At 35.8% G+C, this 15,169-nt stretch overlaps 1 protein-coding gene across 2 annotated transcripts in view; it reads left to right on the top strand.

Annotated features, from left to right (window-relative positions):
* LOC145246126 (uncharacterized) overlaps positions 1–15,169 on the top strand; it is a 287,143-nt gene that overhangs the window by 53,024 nt on the left and 218,950 nt on the right. The gene's annotated exons all lie outside the window — the stretch shown is intronic.

Raw genomic sequence — 15,169 nt, 5'->3', positions numbered from 1 at the left:
AACGGTAGGGAATGTGGCTGGAATGCTAAATGTTTTGGTTTCGATTCTAGCTGATGGCACCTAAGCCATTTTTTTTTTTTTTTTTTTTAGATATTTGGAATCAGTACTATATATGAGGTACAATATAATATTCAATAGAGAATTAGCTATGTAATAATTAAAATAAAAAAAATTGCATGAATTAAAATATATTTAAGTGTATTTTACGACAGGGCAAGGTCATGCACCCAACCCCTACTAATCTTAAATAAAGACAAAAAAGGAGCATGTTTTCCTATAGACAACAAACCAAAATAGTGGCAAAGAAACAAATATATAACAAATAAATGTTACCAAAGGCAAGATAAGTTACTCTTCTACCTACCTGGATAATTTTTTTGCGTTTTGTGCATATGTATATATATATATTAAAAAGTTTGACTCATGTCCAGGTAACCTACATCCAAAATTTCAAGTGTCTAGACTAAAAATTGGTGAAGGAGTTTGGTAGAGTCTACAAAGATCAACTGTTTAAACTTTGACCTCTTGGAAGCCAGATTTTTGCAGCATGTCTGAATACCCTTTATGTAAAATTTCAAAATTGGCTGAATCGTTTGCTAGAGACCGCAAAGATCAAATCTTTGGAACTTTGACCCATTAATAGCCAAATTTTCGACCAAAAACCGGTTTAAAAGCTTGCCCTATGTCTGTATACAATTTATGTAAAGTTTCAAATATTTAGATCAAAAATTGTCTGAGTAATTTGGTTGAGACCGCAGAGATCCAATTTTTGAAAACTTTGACCCCAATTTTGCCGACTTAACATTTATTGTTTTGGGCTCAAATCTAATTATAAAGTTTGATCCATGTCCAATAAACCTACATCTAAAAGTTCAAGTGTTTATCCTAAAATTGGCGGAGGAGTTTGGTAGACTTTTCAAAACTCAAATCGTTAAACTTTGCCCCCCTGACAGCCAAATTTATGGTCGAAAACTAATTAAAAAGATTTTCCCGGATCTCAATACCGAAATTTGTCTGAGTAATTTCGTAGAGACCGCAGAGGTCAATTTTTTTTTAACTTTGACCCCAATTTTGACCCCTTAACATTTATTATTTTAGGCTCAAATCAAAATACAAAGTTTTACCCATGTCTAATTTCCTACATCTAAAATTTAAAGTCTTTAGACCCAAAATTGGCAGAGGAGTTTAGTAGAATCTGCAAAGGTCAACTCTTTCAACTTTGACCTCTTGCCCCAAAACTAATTAAAATTCTTGCCACATGTCTGAATACCCGTTATGTATAATGTTAAAAAGTTTAGACCCAAAATTGGCTGAGTTGTTTGCTAGACACCGCAAAGGTCAAATCTTTTGAACTTTGACCCCTTAGCAGCTCAAGGTTGCCCTATCTCTGAATACCCTTTATGTAAAATCGGGAAAAATTTTGGAATCGTCCCATCACTAATAGTTATATAGATAGATAGATAGATAGATAGATAGATAGATGGCAATAATAAAAAATCTATATATCTATAAAAGTGAAAGTGTCTGTGTGTCTGTCTGTCTGTCTGTTTGTCTGTGTACATTTCCCTACACAATAACTCTCTTAATTTTAAGTCTACACACTCGAAATTTGATATACAGGATACTGAGATTTGGGAAAATCTTTGTAATGAGTTTTCGGCCAGAAATTTGGCTGTTAAGGGGGTCAAAGTTCAACGATTTGACCTTTGAGAACTCTACCAAACTTCTCTGCCAATTTTGGGTCGAAACACTTGAAATTTTAGATATAGGTTCCTTGGACATGGATCTAATTTAATAACTTTATATGAGCTCAAAACAATAAATGTTAAGGGGTCATAATAGGGGTTAAAGTTTTAAAATATTTTACCTCTGCGGTCGCTACCAAATTACTCAGACGATTTCTGGTCTAAACATTTGAAATTTTACATAAATGGTATTCAGAGATAGGGCAAGCTTTTTAATCGGTTTGGGTCGAAAATTTTTAGTTACCAATATATAAATGTATGTATGTTTTCATGTCTGCCTAAAACTTTCGACACAGGCGACGGATTTTCACAAGATCAGTATTATTTAGCGAAAAAATTGGCTAAAATATTAATTTCTTCACCCTCAACTGGGCACTTTTCTACAGGGAGGGGTCGCTTTTTTTCACTGATATTTTTGAAAGTCATCCTCTCTTTTCGATTGTCTAGCCTTAATTTAAACCTATGTCACTTACGGTTTGGCGGTGGTCGTAACAGCAAGACGTCACGTTTTTTTATGTTCTTTTCCTCCTTCGCGGTACGGGTTCGAGCCTGCCTTCCTACTACCACTTTTTTTTTTTGCTCAACACACGCCTCCAAACACCTGGGCAACGCCGGGTACCCATGCTAGTTAATAATAATAAGCAAAATTATAGTATGATGATTCTCTACCAAGGGGGTGGGGCTGGTCATAAAATACACTTAAATGTGATATTCTACTTTGTCCCAATTTCGTATATATTATTATAGATGCGTGATTTAAAAAGTAAAAAACAAAAAGAATTTGGGTGTCATCAGCTAAAATCGAAACCAAAAACAAAACTATAGCATCCAAAGCTGGTGACGTTACCACTGTACCAACGTGACATGCATATGAACTGATTAAAAATTAAAAAATCAATTTAACAAGCTAAAGACCCATAAAAGAACGGCCCATAAAAAATCTAATCGCTTGAGGCCCCTAGGACTGCTCTGCAACTTTTAGTTTCAGGAGAGATAGAGTTTGAAAATATGGAGAAAGACAGACAGATAGACAGACAGATATGTCGCCTTTTGTATATTAGATTTAAAAAGAATTGGAATCGGTAATTGTATCGGAATCGGGAAAATATTAGAATCGTCCCATCACTGATATCTTCTCATGGGCCGATTTTTTTTTTTTTTTTTTTTTTTTTTTAACCTGCTTCATTTTAACCTGAAGTCATGCAAAGCCAAAGAAAACGGCCATTATAGTACAATACATGAAAAGTGGGGGTTTTTTTTTCTGCTCTAATTAAAATATGAAGGAGAGCAGAGGGTGGGCTTTTGTTCTTTCCTTTATGCCAGGTTTGTCTGGTGAATTTTTATTGCAGGCAATAAAAATCGAAGTCCTCTTTATTTTCAAGCACTTTTCCACTGGTCAGGTTTTTTAATTGCTTCCCACTTTTGATCTCGACCTCCTTGAGTATTTCTTATCTTGAAAGCACAACATTTGCTCCCCAAACTTCAACCTTATTGTTCCCCCTACATAAGGAGGGTGGACCTATAAATTCACCCTTGTCTGCACTTTTCTCAATAACTTCGCCTTGGAATTTTTTATTTGAAATTTTGCACAAACATTAAACATGATATGAGTGAAAAAGTAACAGAACGGATTTTCCGAGAAAACTTCAGTCCCTCCCCCCCTCCACATCAGGGGTGGCTTTCGAGTTTAAAATGGCTAAAATTGACACTTTTGTGCTTATTAAAAAAAAATGGATTTTTATAAAACTTGCTGAAAAGTTGTAACTAACTGATTTCTATATAATTTTGTTTGTCTATACTTCGCGATAGATAACTCTTGGCTGTGCCCCAGGGGCTCTTTTACGACTAATAAAGACGCTCCATTTTTTGGACTATTTTATCATATTTGTCCAGAATTTTCTGTGTATGTCTATTTAGCAGTTTTGCATGGTGCTGAACTCAAATTAAAATATGTTAAAGCCTTGGGGACTTTTGGAGCTAAATGGGGGGGGGTAAATGATGGACTTAGTCATTTCTTTTTTTTGCATGGAGCAGAACTCAAATTTACATATGTTAAGGCCTAAAACTGTACCGTTTGTTCATTTTCTGGGGCTTTTGGGACTAAATGGGGGGGGGGCGTAACTTAGTCATTTTTTATGCCCCGTTCACGGTGCACTCATGGAGGACCATGCATACTTCACTTGTTTTTTTTTTCCTCTCACTTAATACCAACTCCCATTTAAAGATCGATTTGCTTGTTTGCGATTTAATGCAATTTTTAATTATTCCAAGATGCCCATTCCAACTTTTACTTTTGATCTCGACCCCTCCAATTGTTTCTCATCTTGAAAGAGCACAATTTACTCCCAAAACTCCGCCCATATTTAATTTCCGGTATCGGATGACAAATATCAAAAAATTGGCTAAAACTTAATTCTTTCACCCTGAACTGGACACTTTACAGGGAGGGGTCGCTTTTTCTGCTGATATTTTCAAAAGTCATCCCTTTTTTCGATTGACTAGCCTTAATTTAAACATTTGTCACTTCCTGTGGCGATGGACACAATGGCAAAGACGTCACGTTTTTTTATGTTCTTTTCCTCCTTCGCAGTACAGGTTCAAACCTGCCTGCCTACTACCAGTTTTGTTTGTTTTTTTTCTCAACACACACCTCCAAACACTCGGGCAACACCAGGCACCCTGGCTAATCCTGAATAAAAATAAATAATTATATTTTGAACCAATCAGAAAACTTTCTAAATTTATTTGAAATGGTTTTTCTGGGAGCCATTTCGATCCCTTAAAAAGGCCAGATTTTCGTTAATAAACCAGTTGAGCATAAATCTACAGATCGACGCCATTCTTGTTTTATTCAGGATAGTGTATGCGCAGACGATGTGCTCACAAACAAGTTTACGCATTTTGATTTTGGACGCCAAGGTATAAACATCTTTCTTTATTCAAAATTTTATTTTTTTTTTTACAAAATCTCTCTCTCTCTCTCTCTCTCTCTCTCTCTCTCTCTCTCTCTCTATCTCTCTCTCTTTCTCTTTCCTTTTGTCTGTCTGTCTCTCTCTCTTTCTCTTTCTGTCTGTCTGTCTCGCTCTCTCTCTCTCTCTCTCTCTCTCTCTCTCTCTCTCTCTCTCTCTCTCTCTCTCTCTGTCTCGTTTATCATCAAAAACAAAAAAAAAACAAACAAAAAAAAAACAAGAGAAACTTAGTTAGGATTTAATAGCAGTAAGAAGCAACGGTCATAAAAGTTGAAATTGGAACCCCAAGGGTAACAGATTGCGCCGCGCTTCAGCGCACCAAGTTCAAGAAAACGCTCCTTCTTAAATCTAATTTATAAAACTCATATTTATCTGTCTGTCTGTCTCCATTTTTTTTTTAAGTACATCTCCTCTGATATGCAAGGTCACAGATTGGCGCAAGGAGGGTCAAATTATTGCATTTTTTGAGGACTTGTACTTTTATGTTATTTAGCCGGTAAAAGTAGTTACTAAGGGGTAAAAATTAACAAAAAATGGAACTTGGCAGGCATAAGTCGACTTAAAGTGATCATATAAGTATGCGCAAATATACATTTATACATTAAAGTCGTTTTATTTTTAACTATTCATCCATCTAATGATAGCTCAAATGGTAACAACTAAGGTTCTAGTGCTCAATGTTTTGTATATGCTCCCGTAAATTATATTATAATTTTATTATAATCAGGGTGTCGGAGTCGGAGGGAGTCGGAGGTTTTTGCTGGAATCAGAGTTGGAGTCGGGTTTCTAAGAGTACTAGGAGTCGGAATTGGAGTCGTCCAATAAATTTATTTTTTTACATGGTTTTCCTGTTTGTTTTTACCAGTTGCACAATTTAGGAGTTTTTGTATCGTTTTGCTTTTATTTTTGGAGATATATCATATTTTGTACTGCAATGCTTCTACTTCATCAAGATATTTTGGTCTATCGGATCACTGAAAATCCTGTCTGGACAGTTGTTTTCGTTTTGGTTGTGATGACACAGTATCAATGAAAATTCTGTCTTTGAGGTTTTTAGATCAGGGCTTCGTACTACCTTCTTCACCGAGTTACTATCCAATTGTGGTTCCAGAAAAAAAACGGAGGCTTTTTATGCAAGCAGGCATGTTAATTTGCATGTGTAACATGTGAAATCTCAAGACTTCACGAGACTTTCCCGTTGGCGAAATTGATAAAAGACGCCATCTTTCCCCGTTCCAGTTCACGGCTGGAGGAAGGTAAGTTATTTTACTAAACGCCCCCTTGATCTTAAAGATCAAAAATTGGTTTCATAGTCTGCCATCCAGGCTGAGCGTCTTTGGTCGCACCGTAGCCTTTGCATGCGTTTCTCTTGAGGAACTTCTACCTCATCATCTGACGTCAGCGAAACCCTTCGTATGTCCAGCACGTGGCATTGCACTCCATCTACAACCATTTTATTCTGAGACAGCACATCAGTCACATTTCCCCAGCCCCATCGCATTGTACAGCGAGCGTTGGGTGGTTTCACTCACACTTCCTCACCCACTGTGATCTTCGCTTGCCCCCGTTCTTCTCCTTCCATCCTGACCATTGGATGCCGTCATTCGTACTGCCCCTTTCATCTTGATTCTCCTGTCCCCTGACGCTACTGACTTGATCGACGATGCCGCTGTCGCAGAGTCTGTTCAGATTTCCACTACTTTCCACTACTACAGGCCCCACTTCAAAGCTAAGTTGATACCCTTCATTGTAACTTCAAGCTCTGCAACATTGATGTGGGCGTAATCATTTTTCTTGCGGAGCCAAGTAGCATCTTCTGCTGTTGCTCCCATTTTCAACCCGGCCACCAGTGCCAGGCTGCTAGCATTGCACCAATTTATGCCTTCCTTGCTCCTCCCTATGTGACATTCTCCCTTCACAGGATCTTCCTTTTTGACATCCGAAATGACTTCCTGAATCATATACAACACCTCAGGGTCTACTTCTTCCTCTCATCGGCCATCATTGGTCTGCCTTTTGATGAAGCTGCATGCACCCGCACACTGAAAAAAGCTTTCGCTTGGTCAGGCCGTCGTGGACCTTGAGAATCTATCTTCCTTGCCCAAATATCAGTTTTCCTTCCTTATTCCACCGCAATTTCAATCCCAGAGCCATTTCATCTTCTAGAGCTTCTGCCTTTTTTACAGTCAATCCCTATGCGGTGACGTCCTCTCTCTCTGCGATTACCCTACGTCTTGTCCACCATTATATTGTTGAGGTGGATCTGTTAATCACTTTGTTCTTAACCACTGCCGTCATGGTCTTTGGTGCGGAATTTAGTCTGAACCCCAGCCTGGTCAAGCAGTAAACTCGACCTTTATACTTGACCAAATTGATACCGAGACAATCTCTCGTCCACATGAATTTAGAGGTATTTTTTTATTTTCTTATATTTTTTTACATGGAGTTCACCACTTATCAAGGCCCAATTGCCACTCGGGGATAAGGGTTATTGTGTGTACAGTAATCAAAGGGATAGTGTAGCAATAGTATTGGAGAATTGGTAAGGTGTCATTACTTAGGGTGGGGGCGGTTCATCAAGAATTTGTTTGTGTTAGACTTGAAGACATCCAGGTTGAAGTCGGGAGGGAAACAGGCAAGTCTACAATTTTCATGGCTCTCTTCATTTTCCTCCACTTGCTCGTAACTTCTTCACATATGTCAATTCCCTCTTTGGTGTGAAAGACTACATGCTTATTTAACTCTCAGAGGTCCAACACTGGTCTGACTTTATTCTTGTTTTGTTGAACTACCACCATGAGCGGCAGGACTCCCTCAAACTTCCCTGACTATGGAATCAAAATCTTTTCGGCAATCCGCCTCTCAACCTCCAGTTTCACTTCCTCTTTTAGCATGCCCTGGTAACAGCCAACCTGATTTGTTAGCATGGGTGGTCTTGCGATCCATCGCCACTCATATGTTATCGTGACATTGGCTGATATACATTGAGTGAATTTCTAACAATATTTTGTATAATGTTTTAGTTTGAACTCATTTTCGCAAACTGAATGTATTCAACAGAAACCTCGCCACCATTTATCTTTTCAAAATATATCCATAAATACTATGATTTTCAAACCAAATAAACATTTTACATCAAATAAAAACACTATAAACTTATCCAGTCAGGTAGAAAAGTAACTTATCTTGCCTTTTTTTTTTGTTTTTACACGGTGATCACCACTTATCAAGGCCCGGAAGCCACTCAGGGATAAGGGTTATTGCAAGTACAGTACGTTAGTGTGGAGATTTGATGAAGTGTTTACTTAAGGGGTGGTTCATTAGGAATTTGTTAACATTGGACTTGAAGACATCCAAGTTGTAGTCAGGTGCGAAGCAGGCAGACGGAACAGTTCCACAGGCATGCAGTTCTAAGAAAGAAACTTTGTTCATGGAATCCGCGTTTTGATTTAGGCACAGATAAAGAGTGAGGGAAATTTTTCACAGTGGATTCAGCTAGACGGGTGTTTTTCGTGAAAGATTGGCGAGGGGGGACCAGAGATTGGAGTTCAGACGAGCACCTGCCATGGAAATAACGATAAAACAAGGATAGGCTCGCAACGTCTCTTCTGTGGGAGAGAGGTTGCAGGGTAGAGAAAAGGGCATCCCCCACTAAGCCACAAAGTCTATTTTGTACTTTGTCAAGGCAGGATAGGCTGCTTTTAGCAGCTCCTGCCCAGATGTGGCAGCAGTATTCCATCCTTGGACGTACTTGGCTTTTATATAGATAGAGAATTGCATCAGTAGTGAGATATCTTCTGGAGCGGTAGAAGGATCCGACCATCTTTCCAGCGACCTTGGCAACAGACTTGATGTACGAGTAAAGGTCAAACCCAGAAGCTTGTCAAAACACGGGGCTTCTTCGAGACGAGAGCCATCCATTTCAATTGATGCCAGATGGGGATCAGAGCGTTGATGATGTAAGGATAGAAGCTTGGTTTTAGATGCATTAAAGGTAACCAGCCACGTCTTCCCCCACTGAACCACGATAACATTCATTTGTTTTATATTTGTTTTTTGACAACTTTTTCGAATTTATGTGTACAGTAATACATATCCAAAATGAGTAAAAAAAAAAGGGGGGGGAGTATTCAGATTGGCACTTATGATGGCAATTAAAAGTAAAGAAAATATAGAAAAGTCTGTATGGTGTACGTACCAGTCACGAAACGAAAGTGAAATATTCCAAAAATCACGTAATTTGATCAAATAGTTTTTGTTTTAATCAAGAAAATCAAATTTTGCTCCATTATCGGTCATTAAGGAATCAAGGGCAGACAACCGACTTTTATTTCATTTTTTTTTTTTTTTTTTTATTTCATTTGTTTTTTTTTTTGTTTTTGTTTTTTGATAATGTCGGAAAGACAACCGAAACGTGTATTTTTATTTTTATTTTTTATTTTTCACAAAATAAAGTTTTCAAATTATGAAAACACTTTTTGGAAGGGTCAGTTTATATAAGGTAAAAACAAACTTTGAAGAATATTAAAATGGCTTCAGCCTCGGTACTTGTACAGTTTAATCAAGACATAAAAAAAAAATGAAAATATTGAAAAAATGTTATATTGTACGTATCTGTTATGGAATTAAGTTCTCCGCAAAAAAATTTTCACTTAATTTGATCAAGTAGTTTTTTTTTGTTTTTTTTTTTTTCCAGCAAAAAAAAAACAATTTGTTATGACAGCAAGCAAAAGGTGGCCATGTTTCGATTTTTAGACCACGAGGAAGGAAGAGAAGCTATTGTTTAACATGGGGAGAGGGTGTTGGCACTCTAGACTGTGTTATCTCTCTGTAGCGCCCCCTCCCTTCCTCGTGGTCTAAAAATTAAAACATGGCTACTTTCAGCTCGCTGACATAAAAAATTGTTTTTGTGCTGTAAAAAAAAAAAAAAAAAAAAACTACTTGATCAAATTAAGTGAAATTTTTTTTTCGGAGAACTTCACTCCATAAAGGGTACGTACAATATAACTTTTTTTCACCATTTTCATTTGTATAATGTCTTGATTAAACTGTATAAGTACCCGGCTCTCATTTATCAGTAAAAACGGCAAATTTGTTTTTTGAAAAAAAATAAAAATAAAAAGGCACTTTTGCATTACACGTATGGAGGCCATTTTTGAGGTGGGGTGGGGGTGCATTTCACTAAACTGTCACCAGATGGCGCTCCTCTCCATTCAAATTGTTTATTGATTTAAATATTAAAACTATATTGTTGAACCTTCAACAGGTTCCCTCAATTAAACAATGCCCAATCACCAGTTCAATCCCGGAAAATGCCGGGTTTTCCCGCTAGCTGAGAAATACAATCTTACCACTTAAATGCGTGTTTGTTGGGTTTGCAGTTGGGTAATGTTTCATTGTTTGTGTCGGATGACATGACCCGTAATCCGCCCCCCCCTCCCCCGGAGCTAAAATGAACAACAAACAATAGCAACTCGTGTTTTGTTTCACTGAATCGTTTAGGGGTTGGGGCCGTTTATCTCCCTGCTCTCCCAGTCACACCGCGATAACGTCTGACACTAGGGTCGGAGACTGAGATTGAAGAGTTAACGCCCCAGAGGAGGAGCAGGAGCACTCTGACCTGCAAAAAAAAAAAAAAAAAAAATGCTTAGGCAGCCCCGTCGTCATTCCGCAGTAGAGATGCCGCAAGCGATTAGCAATAAACTAACCTCTTCTCCAAGAGAGGGTGGACCTTCTAGAACTGCAGAGGACCAAAAAAAAAAAAATAATAATAATATTAAAAAAAGTAGGAAAAGGCCATCTCAGAACATAACATGGCATACTGTTGATTTTGGCGCCGAGGAAAAAAGGAGTTGTCTGTTAATATTAAATGACACCGAAAATGATTGATTTGCCGTAAATTATAGCAAAATAAATAAATAAATAAATAAATAGGCGCACGTATGGAAGCGGTACCCCCTCTGTATTTTTTTTTTATTTTCGTCTTATTTTTCATGTTTTTTTTTGTTTGTTTTTTGTTTTTTTCAGCGGATTGAATGGCCACTAATCTACCAGATTATCAAACAAAAAAAAAAAAAAAAGAAAAAAGAAAAAAAGGTACTTGTACAGTTTAATCAAGACATTAAAAAATGAAAATATCGAGGGAAAAAGGTTATATTGTACGTATCCGTTATGGAACGAAGTCCCCCGAAAAAAAAATTTTACTTAATTTCATCAAGTAGTGTTTTTTTTTTTGTTTTTGTTTTTTTACAACGAAAAAACAATTTTTTATGATACCGAGCAAAAGGTTCGATTTTTAGGACGAAAAGCTCGTATTAAAGATGGGGAGGGAGTGTCGGCGCTTTAATTTGAGTTATCTCCCCGTGGCGTGCTCAAAAAATTAAAAGATGGCTGACTTAACGCACTCTCATAAACGTGTTTTTCCGCTGTAAAAAAAATAAAAATAAAAATAAAAATAAAATAAAATCGGATCGCGACGGATACGTATACTATGACCCTTTTTTTTTTTTTTTTCGATATTTTCATTTTTTTAATGTCCTGATTAAACTGTACAAGTACCAAAAAAAAAAAACAAAAAAAAAATGAATATTTAACATATTTAAGGGGTGCTCCGTTTCCAATAGACCGTTCGAGTTTGTATCACTATACACATAGATTCGAAAAAGTTGTCAAAAAACAAATACATAAATGTTATCAAAGGCAAGATAAGTTACTTTTCTACCTTACTGGATAAGTTTTTAGTGTTTTTATTTAATGTAACATGTTTATTCAGCTCGATAAACATACAGTGTTTACCGATGTATTCGAAAATTTAAAATGGCGCTGAACTCTCTGCTGAACACGGTAAGTTTGGGAAAATTAGTTAAAAATAAAAAAATATACAAAATACTGTTAACCCCCCCCCCCGAATATATGTCAGCCTAGGTCAGCGTAAAATATATTGAGCGAATTTCTAACAGTATTTTGTATATTTTTTTATTTTTAACTCATTTTCCCAAACTTACCGTGTGCAACAGAGAGTCCGGCACCATTTTAAATTTTCCAATACATACATCGATAAACACTGTATGTTTTTCGAGCTGAATAAACATGTTACATTAAATAAAAACACTAAAAACTTATCCAGTTAGGTAGAAAAGTAATTTATCTTGCCTTTGATAACATTTATTTGTTATATATTTGTTTTTTGACAACTTTTTCGAATCTATGTGTACAGTAATACAAACCCGAAAAAATTAACAAAAAAAAAAAAAAAAAAAAAAAAGGATGGAGTACTGCTGCCACATCTGGCCAGGAGTTGCTAAAAACAATCTATCCTGCCTTGACAAAGTACAAAATAGACTTCGTGGCTTAGTGAGGGGTGCCCTTTTCTCTTCTCTGCAACCTCTCTCCCATAGAAGAGACGTTGCGAGCCTTTGTTTTATCGTTATTTCCATGGCAAGTGCTCGTCTGAGTACCAATCTCTGCCCCCCCATTCGTCAATCTTTCACGATAAACACTCGTCTAGCTGAAACCACTGTCAGTAATGTTCCCCACTTTTTATCTGTGCCTAAAGATTCTTTCTTAGCAGTGCACGCACGCCTGTAGAACTCTCTTCCGTTTGCCAGTTTCCCACCTGACTTCAACTTGGATGTCTTCAAGTCCAACATAAACAAATTCCTGATGAACCGCCCCCTTAAGTAAGACACTTTATCAAATCTCCAATACTAACGATTGCTACGATACAATCCCATTGATTACTGTACACGCAACAACCCTTATCCCCGAATGGCTTCCGGGCCTTGATGAGTGGTGAGCACCATGTAAAAAAAAAAAAAAATTACAAAATTCTTTTATTAAAATTATATTTTCTTACGCAGACTTTTCAATAAATGTCTTTACAATTATATTTTGATACATTTTTATACAATAAATGTCTTTACAATTATATTTTGATACATTTTTATACAATAAATGTCTTTACAATTATATTTTGATACATTTTTATACAATAAATGTCTTTACAATTATATTTTGATACATTTTTATACAATAAATGTTTGGGTTTTCAAATGGCGCTTGTCCAGTTTAAACAATTAGGAATATATCATTTTTATTTTCTGTTTTTAATAATATATATATATATATATATATATATATATATATATATATATATATATATATATATATATATATATATATACACGTTTCATGAAAAACTTTTCTATTTTCATTAATTAAATCGAACATTTTTCCAATTAAACAATTACGGGTATATATTCTCTTTCACTTTCTTTATTTACTTTTTTCATATTTCTTTCCGGGAGTAATTAATAACTAGTTTACTTTTCTTGTTATTTATTTTCTACTTCGGCCATAGTTTAAAATACTGATTTCTCCCTCTGATTCTAATGACAGGTGCCCGAAAAAATGGCGTCTCCATTTTCGGCGATAATCTGTAGAAGTACCCAATTTTGTTTCACTGATACTTATGCAGTATAAGGACCGTGCTATCTTAGGAATCGTCCACGTGGTTTATGGAAAACGCCGGAAAATGACAAACTGACAAAATATCACAAAGAAAACATTTGTTTGCTAATATTATTTCATTATATTAAATATCTAAATACTTATCTTGATTTAAAAAAACATGATTGAAAAATATCATAATAAAAAAATCATATAAAAATACTAAAATTTTGTCATATAAATATATAAGTGAACGTGTCTGTGTGTCTGTGTAGATTTCCCTACGCAATAACTCTGTTAATTTTCAGTCTACAGACTCGAAATTTGATATACAGGGCACTGAGATTTGGGAAAATCTAGGTGGTCGGGTTTCGGCCAGAAGTTTGGCTGTTAAGGGGTCAAAGTTCAACGATTTGACTTTTGAAAACTCTACCAAACTCCTCCGACAATTTTGGGCCTAAACACTTAAAATTTTAGATATAGGTTCCTTGGACATGGATCTAACTTAATAACTTGATTTGAGCCCAAAACAATAAATTTTAAGGGGTCATAATATGAGTCAAAGTTTTAAAAAGTGACTTTTTTTTTTTGCTCAGCATACACCTCCAAACACCCGCGCACACATGCTAGTATATATATATATATATATATATATATATATATATATATATATATATATATATATATATATATTTATTTTTTACTATAATAATTAAATACCTACAGACACTAGTGTTTCATCCTTTCGGGATTCTTCAGTGCAGGGTGTCACGATTACTACCAGTCGAACGATTCGAACCCCGCGACACGAGATATCTCTGGCTCGATTAGCGGAGGCCGTATGCATTCGGCTACCATTAACCGTGTGAAATAGCGTTGAATTTTAAACATTTTAATTTAAATGTTTATTACGTCAGACAGACAGTGATCAAATCGTTATACGATGATCTACGCATAAGAGCTAAATTGACCGACTTTTAATTCAACTGAAAGTGCTCAACGATAAGAAACGAATTTCTTAAAGGGGCTGTCATAATTATTTTTTTACTATATATATATATATATATATATATATATATATATAATATATATATATATATATATATATATATATTTCTTAATTAAGCCACGCCTCGATAGTTGAGTTTTACATTTCTTCCATGTCTTTTTTACGCACATTTTATCTTTCTTTTAATAATATTATTGGAATTCTTTCCCTTTTCCTTGTACCTATTTGTGAATTATTCCATGGATTTCTGCCTTTTGGATTACTTTGGACCATCTTCCAATTACGCGATTCCCTTGGATTTTACTTGTGTGGATGAAAATTTAACCAAACTTTATTGGATTCTGCATTTTTGGATTTTACCGTCATTGGATTATTTACCTTTCACCAGACTATCCATTCACATGAAATCACATTTTTATTCACCCTGTTCTCTCTGCTCCATTTTTTTTTTGTTATCAAGTAAGATCTATGACTTACTTGTAGTTTCATAAAATACTTTTGCATGCAAAATCCGATCCCGCATTTTGCTAATTCCTACTCTCTGATGAGAAGAAAAGTATTTCTTCAAAACTCCGCGGATTAAGGACTATCCACTTATTTAGTGTTTCCTTCTTAAAATTAAATATGTTTTTAACTCTTTTTCAAAGTATTTTTTTAACATGTTTTATTAACTACTTGCTCATATATATATATATATATATATATATATGACTGCCGTACAAACGGTCGGATTTCAATCCTGGCTTGAGGTAGTTGCCTGTCTAGCCGCACTGATGAGCTGTGAAACAGCGAAACAGTACTGTATGTGGATGACTATAGTGCTCCTCACCTTGAGTTGAGCATATTGAGAAGTGAAACACGAATTACCATTAGCATATAAGCGACGTTCTTTGTGTAAACAAATCGAGCGGAGGTATTTCAGACGATATCAAAACATCGTTAAACTCACTACTCGTTCAAGCAGCCGCCAATAGCGTAATGGTTAGGAGCCTTGACTG

The sequence above is a fragment of the Euprymna scolopes genome, chromosome 23 (genome assembly GCF_053919585.1).
Source record: "Euprymna scolopes isolate OS-2025 chromosome 23, ASM5391958v1, whole genome shotgun sequence".
NCBI classification, from domain to species: Eukaryota; Metazoa; Mollusca; class Cephalopoda; order Sepiida; family Sepiolidae; genus Euprymna; species Euprymna scolopes.
Note: the sequence above shows the minus strand (reverse complement) of the source record. Positions and strands in the feature narration are given on the sequence as shown.